We start from the raw sequence: 10,088 nt of genomic DNA, 5'->3' as shown, positions 1-10,088 counted from the left end.
AAGAAAAGAACATACAAACCAGATTGGTGGGATTCAATACTTATAACAAGTATTAAAGTGTGGCCAATGAGTAATATGTGCACAATCTCTGGTGTTTGGCCAAGACCAAGATGCACTTAGATGGATCAGATGAACGTGACTTCATGTCAAAGACATAAATACATTTAGGAATGAGATGTAGGGCAGGGATTGACAGGCTGGCCTCTCAATAAGAATATCGGTTACACCTTCTTCAGGCCGCCTGCAGCTCCTTTAACTTGAATTAATCTTGTAGGAAGTTATCAATTGCTTCCTTTCCAGCAAAGAAGCTGGTAGACAAATATTCTCACCGGCAGCTTCTGCAGTGTGATGAAAGTGTGGCCAAAACCACTATCCCCCCTCTGTGCTTCAGAATTAGATAACTGTTGCCGGCATCTTTGCTTAGAGCTTCAGAAACACAGTATTTAAAGAAGTTGTGATTTATGCTGGCTCCCACCTAGGCAAACATAGCTAATGAGAACATGGTTCTTGAGAAACCTGGTCAAAGCCCACACTGCAAAGGCATCAATAAATAAGCGGAGCTAAGTGCATTCACTGCTCTTGTATAACCAGCACACTGATTCACACTGCAAAGTATGAACACAGGAGATTAGGAAGGGCAAACCCTAAAAAAAATCTTAAATACACAATCCGCTCTTGGCAATATCTGGAACAGAACCCAAGTGATCTGAGCAGTCTATTATGTAACAATAATGGCGTGGGTTGAACTTCAATAGCGAGTGAGAGCCTGAACAGAGACGGTTATTGTCACACAGCCCACTTGAGCTACTGGACGGCAAGTTATTTTCCGTTCTTGTTGTATCTTCAGAACAAGGCACGAAAGCTGCTATCTGGGTTTCATGGTGTGAAAGCAGTCCTTAATGAAATATTGGGTATTTGAGACAATGCTTGTGCTAGTTGGCATCAAAGAGTACTTTGTGCCTGTTCAGCCTGTGAAAAGAAAGTTCTGCTAAGTGTGCTGAAATAGGTCAAGATAAGGATCTCCTTATGCTGTGTCCTGCATTTTCATTCCAAAACAACCATAAAGTATAAAAGCCTACACTTCATGGAAGTGCTATTTGAAAACAAGCCTTGCACAGGAATGTAGAAGAAACTTTCCTCAATGGGAATAAGTTGGGCAAGTCAGGAGAGAGTAGCTCATGTTTCACTCAGTCACTTTGAGAGCTTAATTTAATCCACTGGATGCTTTACAGCCAAGGAGTCATGTGCATGCAATGTTTTGATGCATGGACTGCCAACCTGTGGTCCATGGGGCCACACATGGCAGGCAGGGCTTATGGCAGCAGGAAGCGGCGGACCTGTGCTCCTAGCTATGAGATACAATTGGACTTCTTCCATCTCTGTGGGAGAGCCAGTGTGGTATAGTGGTGAAGAGCGGTAGACTCGTAATCTGGTGAACCGGGTTCATGTCTCCGCTCTTCCACATGCAGCTGCTGGGTGACCTTGGGCTAGTCACACTTCTTTGAAGTCTCTCAGCCCCACTCACCTCACAGTGTTTGTTGTGGGGGGTGAAGGGAAAGGAGAATGTTAGCCGCTTTGAGACTCCTTAGGGTAGTGGGATATCAAATCCAAACTCCTCTCCTCCTCCTCCTCCTCCTCAACCACCACCTCCTCCTCCTCCTCCTCTTCTTCTTCTTCTTCTTCTTCTTCTTCTTCTTCTTCTTCTTCTTCTTCTTCTTCTTCTTCTTCTTCTTCTTCTTCTTCTTCTTCTCTTTTATTGTAGCACATGAAACCTTGCTTGCATAAGTCACCCACAGGTATTTGCTCTCCAAGTGTTCGTGTCTCCTCTGCCCAGTGCCTCTGCACTCTGTGGCACATTGGTAAACTGGATTTCTATGTGTTGTGGCAGAAGAGGAAGCTAGCTAGATGATCCCATGTTCTGCAACATAGAAACAAAGCTACTGTGATGCAAATTATTTCCATGAGCACAAACTGATGGGAGGCCAGCATGTGCTACTGGACATGGGATGCGCAATGTCTCACCACTTATTTCTTGTTGGTCAGAGATTTGATGCTTCCACAGTTGTGCTAATCTCTTTGAAAGGAGGATTTCTTCTATACTAAATAACTGGAACACAAAGGCAACAAAGAGCTCCCAATGAGAAACAACACCCAGGAGAGATTCACATAGGGACAGTAAGTGGCCATTAAAAAACAACATTTTTTATAATAACAATAAAAACCCTCCTCTAAACTAAAAATCTATTTTCATTCAGGCACCTAACAAATGAACATCACATTTTGCATCCCAGATGTTGGTGAGAACCTTTAAATTTGTTTGCAGGGAAGACTTCTAATCTAAACATCTCCAGATTTTTTGAATATTAAGTTCAATATTTTACATCAAAGGAAAAAGGCAAACATTTTATGTTTTACTTTTCTTCTTCTGACATATAACATGGAGATCATGTTAGTGTACACTCTGCAATTTGTGTGTGTCAGGGTCTGGGCAGAGGAGGAGGAATGGTGGAGACCACCTCTCCATCCTGACCCTTTCAAGGAGGAGGAAGAGGAAGAGGAAGAGGAAGACAGTATAAATTTACAACAGTGGTTTGCGGCAGATCACAGCTCAGAGGCAGATGAGGGGAAAAGTTGGGAAATAATGGGACAGGAGGAGCAGGCAGAGCTGGAGCAGCAGCTGGCTGACACATCACCAGCAGCAGAGCATATGCCCACGTCGCCCAGGGTGGGCACGCTTCCGAGGGGGCAGAGGGTGCCTTCCCAGGCACAGGATAGCTGCTCAGGTGTACAGAGTGGCGCATGAGCCCTGCAGCTGGGGGTGGAGTGAGCCACCCACGGGGGTGGAGCAAGCTGCCAATGGTGGACATTTGGCATGCCACCCACCCGCAACTCCCAAGCTTCCACAGCTGTCAAAACGAAAGGGGGAAGGGGGGAATGCTGTCGGCAAAGCAGCACAGCTCCCCCCTTCCCCCGACAGCTCAGGGTAGGATTGGGAGTTGCGGGCAGGCGGCGCGCCAAATGTCACCCTCCCTCAGCAAAGACATCTGGGGCGACCCGCCCCCACCCCCCTTCCTCTGCCCTTGGTTGTCACTAGAAAGTATTCCAAGCCCACCATCTCCCAGAAACTGGGGAACCTTAAAAGTAGGAGAACAAAGAGTTCAAAGACAGAGGGCACTTAGCAGCACCCATAGAAGAGAAGATGATGATTATAACAAAATTGATAAAATCAATGAAATTTTATTATTACAGTATTTACTTATTAAAATATATGTAGAATAAATTTGGAAGAAATTATTCCTATTTTCTTCTTTTCTTCTTTTTCTAACCTTTCTTTCCTTTTCTTATACTTATTCTTTCTTCCTTTTCTTTTTTCTTTCTTATATACTTTTCTTTTTTATTAACAACATTAGCGAGAACTTTGTATATATGTACGTAATTGTAATACTTTGTTTTGATTTTGCAATAATTATGCTGAATTAATAAAATTTATTTTAAAAAATAAAAATGGACTGTAATTAACTTTTCCTTGTCTTTATACTTTCCTGGGCAACCAGTCAGGAGCTGCTGACAGCATCCTGACACTGTTGTGTGTTTTGATTGGCATTTAACAACATTTGGATAATTGTTTTAATTTATTATTCCCTGCAGAGAGCTTTTAAGATGGGTGGAGTTGCAAATCTTTTTAAAAAAAAGTCAAATGTGACCAAACATTATGAAGAAAAGTAGCAGAATTAGTGAGGAATTCATCAATTGCACCATTGCAGCAGCAGAGACCTCTCCCGCCCCCGCCCCCCATCAAGAAGTTAATCATGAATTGCCCAGAAGTTCGAGCAGGAAGTTCAAGAGAGGCATGCAAATTGTTGGCTTTAATCATTTGCAACACAGATTGCTAATGTAAACACAAGATTTAGAGGGCAACACAACAATTCAACAACCCAGCACAAGTGCAAAGGCACCGCAAGAAGGGTACTAGCAAACAGTTCAAAGCACCCATGATGCTATTTCAGCAACTACCATAAGAAAAGCGTATATAGTACAATCTCTGTCTTTGAAACTTGATTTCAATTTTTCTGTAGTATTGCTGCCATCTTCTTATACTGGTTTTAGGTGTTGTATTTTTTTGTACAGTTGTTTTTATGTGTGTGTTTTCCTTTGAAGAGGCACACATTTGTGTGTGTATCTTCAAGAAGGCAGTTTCTGCATGTGCTGTAGAGGGAAATGAGGGGCAGATGGGGCTCATCAACCTGGGAAGGTATCCCATCAAGGAGAAGGAAAACTCTGATCCTAAACCTCTGCTGCATTGCAGCTATACTCATTTGTGAGAAAGGCTTTGGAAGTAAACCCTGAGGAACAATCCATACCTTGTGGGGCATCTTCAGGAGGAGAAGAGGCTAAGGAGTAAACCTATGGTGTATCTGCAGCAGCACAACTGGGCACTTTAATCTGTCCAAACAACAACACATGTCTCTACAGCCACAGCAGGCTCTGTAACTCTCCAATGGTCTGACTTCATCTTCAAAGATGCACCCCTCCATTGTCTACCAAGACAGAGGGATGCCAGTCAGATTATCATTCAAAACTCCCAAGTTTTCTTCTATCTCTCACAGCTCATGAAGAGGCTGTTCTACCTGCTCTATATCAAGATCAATTTTTTTTGATACTGGTTGGCCTGATTTAATAATTGCATTTACAACTGCAACCCAGAACATATCAGATCACTGGATCTCCTCTTGACTTATTGTTAAATGAATGACCAATGACGCAGAGAAAAGAATCCCGTAAAAACTCCTATGTTTTTCACAATGCTATTCTGAGTTCAGACTTGCCATTTAATTCACCATGCTCACCTTTTCCAGGAAATGGTGCTCAGAAAGTTTATTTGGCTTTTTAAATTATTGCTAAAACCTAAACCTAAACATTTAAGGCTCCAATCCATCACTATGGAACTAGTCTCTTAATAAGCTGGTTATCTGCCAGTGCATTTGCACCATGCTGACCTTGCCAATACCTATCTCCTTCCCCCAGTACAGTGGTACCTCTGGTTAAGAACTTAATTCATTCTGGAGGTCTGTTCTTAACCTGAAACTGTTCTTAACCTGAGGTACCACTTTAGCTAATGGGGCCTCCAGCTGCTGCCGCACCGCCGGAGCACAATTTCTGTTCTCATCCTGAAGCAAAGTTCTTAACCTGAGGTACTATTTCTGGGTTAGCGGAGTCTGTAACCTGAAGCGTCTGTAACCTGAAGCGTTTGTAACCTGAGGTACCACTGTATCACATAGCAATACTGGTGATACTGCCCCACCCTGCCTCTCCAGATGCAGTGGAGGCAGGGTGGGGCAGTAGTACTTACCTGACAGTAGGCTAGCCGGGGGGTTGGGGTTGGACTGGGTCACATGACACATGGAACTCTGTCCTCTAACATCCTGCCAGTGCTACCCATTCTCCAGCATCTGCTTCCTGAGCCAGTCGTCTCCCTCAGCCTAATGTTAAAGCCAGCCCTGTTTTGTGCATGTGCCCCACAAAATATTTACTTACTCTGCTAAATTTGCATTCTGAGGTGCTTATTCAGGAAGGAATTGCATGTGATATTTTTATTCAGTCATCTGCTTGTAACATCTCTCCATAATTTCCAGGGGAAACACCACCGTGAACATAGATGTGGACGTGATCCAGATCAATGAATCAAGCAAACCTCATAACCTGTCATGAACAACCATTTTTCTTCATGAAAAGTCCAGTCCACTGATATTTCAGTGACTGAAGCCAACACAATAACCCTTTAACTGAGAGAGGAGCAGTAAATTAAATACAGGCAGCTTTAGAAATAGGCTGGCATGAGGTAAAAATGCCCAGCCTAAACTGAGATTGATGGACCCAACATGGGGTCACTGACTGAAGTGCAATACTGTTGCCCATATTACTGTACTTGCTTTTCTATGACCTGAACATGGGACTTCTTCTTTAATTAGAAAAGGGAGAAACAACAGCGTAAAGATTATAAAAGATAAAACAACCTATCATTGTTCAACAAAAATACATAAACTAATACCCGCATGTTCAGAGAAATGTGATTGACATACGTGACTTGCAAGGATTCTAAAGATGACTGGTAGATTTAAACAAAGGAAATGAAGCCAGGCTAGTAGAATAATAATAATAATAATAATAATAATAATAATAATAATAATAATAATAATACATTAGGAAAAGAGGTAGGCTCCAGCTGCAGGACTGAATTTCATACATACAGTAGATTGGAAAATGTGTATGTGAACTGAGTGGGCTGGTGTTTCAGTGTGATGTATAAGGAAGTGGTCATCTGATTGTTCAGTGGAGAGAAAATGTTTGCACTATATATTGAAAGGTGAATGGAGAAGTTCCCAAATAAAATACACAGCTACCTGTGCAAGTTTGTCTTTGATTTCATTTTTCTGGTGCCTCTCTAACAGCTTGGGTTCTTATGACCAGATTTACTTCAGACTTCAGCGCCTCTCTTTCATTTTTTTCTTTTCCGGTCATGTTTCATAGATTGCATTGTCATGCATTTTAGCATGGATTTCCGTCACATCAGTAAAACTAGCAGCACCTCATCACTGAATAATGGAGCACAAAATGTTGGGTGCAAATAAATGGCACACTGAGCTGAGTGAATGCTTGGATCCTTGGCAAGGGGCACCTCTTTGCCCTCGGCTGAGTGGATATCTGTGATTTATTCTGCTTTGCTCTGCCCTGGAGATCTATGCTCCTGTTTCATTATTCTGAAATTGGTAGGTTTTGTGGTTTAATTTTATGATTGTAATTGTACATTGCACTTATTTTTCTTATGATGTTTTGGTATGCCACCCTTGGACCATTTGGTGAAAGGTGGGCTGCTAGTACAAAACCAACCAACAAACAAATGGTGCTGCCTAGGAATGTATACAAACTGTCCCTTCATTTCCATCATTATTTTTTCCTGGAAATGCCACAGTGTGTCTTGGTTAACATTTATTTTAGGAACTGCAGTAGCTTAGCTGCCAAGTATCCCATTTTTTTGCGGGGAAACCCCCGGATTTTAATCCGTTTCCCACTGTTCTCCTGAATGGAGAAAAATCCCGGAAATCCCCCGGATTTCCTACCTGCCGCATGGCGGTGGCGGTCACCAAGATGACTGCCGCCATGTGGCCACCATCAAGATGGCTGCAGGGCACGCATAGAAGTGACTTCTGGTGCCGCTCTGCCCTATTTCCGGTGCCCACACATGGTCAAAGCAGCCCCGGAAGTTGCTTCTACGCAACATCCGGTGCCGCACCGCTGCTGATCCCGCATTTTTCAGTGGGAGACTTGGCAGGTATGTGCAGTAGTAAATCAGATGAACATCGGAATGTGCAATTGAATACACATAAAAATATGGAAACTCACCATTAAATTCTATTTGATGCACATCTCAGATGCGCTTCTTCAGGTGCCATCCTTTTCTTTCAACAGAATGTTCGTTCAGATACACATCATGCCCATTCACTAGCTGGGGTGTGCAAAAATAAATAAATGTGCTTATAGAAATAATTTAAAAGTAGATTCTCCCATTTTTCTCCAGTAAGCTTGCTCCAGTGAACTAGCAGTGGTAATCAGAAATGAATCAGAGACAGACGAAAAATAAAACAAATTGGAAAGATTTATTTAAATCAAAGGCCAGAAATGATAAAAGTATGCAAGCAATGAGTGAAACATGAAAATGGAAAAATGTATGAATGAAATATAAGAGGGGAATTTATAAATGAACAAATATTAGATTGTTAAATAAAAATAATGAACAGCTACCAACAAAATGGTTTTTTTGAGAAGTGTCCACTCCCCTGGAACTCAAAGCTGCTACATTAGCACAAATTCTATACTGCTGCCATTTTTGGAAATGCTCCTTCTCGTTTGATAGCGGCCAGTTAAATGTCATCAAAGTGCCAACTGACACATACAGAGGAAATTATTTTCTTACAAACCTGAGTAAATAGTACTGGAAGTATCAGTCCTCCTGCAGACCTTGTCCTATCTGGCTGATAACAGAACATCAGAGGCCCAAATGCATTTCAAATGAGCATTTTTTTGTACAATGTTCTTTCTTAGTGGAGTACAAAAAGACTTTCCCCTTGCAACGGAGAGCTGCACCGGGTGGCTTTGTTTTTAAATGCATCTAGTTTTTACACCTACTTTCTATTCTAAGAGATCATGTTTCACAATTGCTATTTGTCATGTTTGTAGGTTGTAATTTTATATGTAGTTAGGCAGCACGTTATGTACTGAACACTGAAGTTTTAGAAGACTGGGACCTGGCAATGGATTGCAACTCATTGTAAGGAAACTTGGTGATAATGTATTGTTGTGCGCTACCCCAGTCTCTGAGCGGTGTGAGATTCCAGGTGTTCCTGGGTTTGTGTTTCCTTTGGGATGAGGCACAGCAGAGACTGTGGTGTCTTTAGCGATGGCCTATTTACACATATATACAACCTGAGCCTGTGATGGACAGGTTCATAGCCCAAGACATCTCCCATAGCCACAGCATTGGATTTCAGCAGAAATCAGGCATGGCTCTCTCTCTCTCTCTCTGCCTTTCCAGGCCTGCAGCTTCACTTCCACCTTCTAGCTCACATGACTTAACTCTTCACTCTGGCCTTTTATCTAACAGACAGTTGTTTATGATCTGAAGTATTTCTGGTGCTGGGCAGAGACCCAGATGTTTAAATATTTGCTAATGTGTTTTGCTAATCATCATCATCATCATCATCATCATCAGCCCCATGGCTGGAACCTATCCAGGTAATTCTCTCATGCTGAAATTTATCTTTTGAACTTTTTTGATTGCCTCAAGGGCCTGGTTCTAGAAATTCCTGTTTTCAGTCTAGAAAATGGTGAGCAAACATTTGATGCAATGATAAAACAGGACCTTCAAGATTCTTAAAAAGTTATCTGAATTCTCTTCACTTTAAATAAGAATCATTGCAGAGCATTTTATTAACCAAAGAGGTTTAATTAGTTCTAATTTTCGGCTGTGAGGCAGGAAGGGGGAACTCATGAACTACTAATAACCCTGTTCCCTTCTAAATGCAGATACTTATCCATTTTCACAACCCAACCTTTTGGGGAGTGATATAAAATATATCATGTTCATAGTTATACATAGAAAAGAGGTCAACCAGTTTAGTACTACCCCTGACTAAAATATTTACTTTGTTTGCTTATTATACACTAGTTGTTCATTATAGATTCCCTGCAAGGAGTTCTGGTCTGAACAACAACAGAGAATTCCAAGGCAGAATCCCAGGAAGGTAACTAAGATTAAATCTGCTTCACTTTAAAGGCAAAGCTACTTTAATGATTGTTAGACCAGGGCTGGGGAACATCAGGCTTTCCAGATGTTGCTACACTGCAATTCCCATCACGCCTATTGGCCATGATGGCTGGACCTGATGGGAATTGTAGTCTAAAAAATATCTGGAGGGCCAAAGGTTCATTTTTTAAAAAAGTACCGTAGGTACAATCTGCCCTCTTTTTTTAAAAGTTCAGAAGAAGTACTTTGATCATAAAAGAGAAGTTTTGTCTGACTTGAAGCTTTCTAACATATATCTGTGTCCTTCACTCACTGGCTAGGGGCAGACATTTTTCTGTATGTCCCTCTTGTGTAACATGGAAAATAGCAGATACAGTGGTACCTCTGGTTAAGAACTTAATTCGTTCTGGAGGTCCATTCTTAACCTAAAACTGTTCTTAACCTGATGTACCACTTTAGCTAATGGAGCCTCCCGCTACTGCCGCACAATTTCTGTTCTCATCCTGAAGTAAAGTTCTTAACCTGAGGTACTACTTCTGGGTCTGTAACCTGAAGTGTCTGTAACCCGAAGTACCACTGTACAGCTATTTAGCAGTGAGATCCTAAACTGAAGGAAGAGGATTATGCACCATCTGAAGATGAAACTCTATTCTCAGGGGAAACAGAGGGTGAAATTTAAGATTGCACTCCTGCTAATGGATTTGCAACCTGTCTGAGACTGCTTGGAGCAGGCACTGCACATTTGAACCAATGTCTCCATATGAAGAGTGGACACAAAGGTGTTGCA

General features: G+C 41.9%; 1 long non-coding RNA gene across 1 annotated transcript; it reads right to left on the bottom strand.

Annotated features, from left to right (window-relative positions):
* Positions 1 to 1,651: 1,651 nt before the first annotated feature.
* Positions 1,652 to 8,131, bottom strand: LOC148687596 (uncharacterized). Its single transcript, XR_015948958.1, has 3 exons — positions 7,977 to 8,131; positions 7,402 to 7,504; positions 1,652 to 1,918 (listed from the first exon to the last, which is right to left on the bottom strand). It is a non-coding gene; the product is annotated as an uncharacterized LOC148687596 (long non-coding RNA).
* Between the last annotated feature and the right edge of the window lie 1,957 nt (positions 8,132 to 10,088).

Source organism: Zootoca vivipara, chromosome 1 (assembly GCF_965207765.1).
Source record: "Zootoca vivipara chromosome 1, rZooViv2.hap1.1, whole genome shotgun sequence".
Classification (NCBI taxonomy): Eukaryota; Metazoa; Chordata; class Lepidosauria; order Squamata; family Lacertidae; genus Zootoca; species Zootoca vivipara.
Note: the sequence above shows the minus strand (reverse complement) of the source record. Positions and strands in the feature narration are given on the sequence as shown.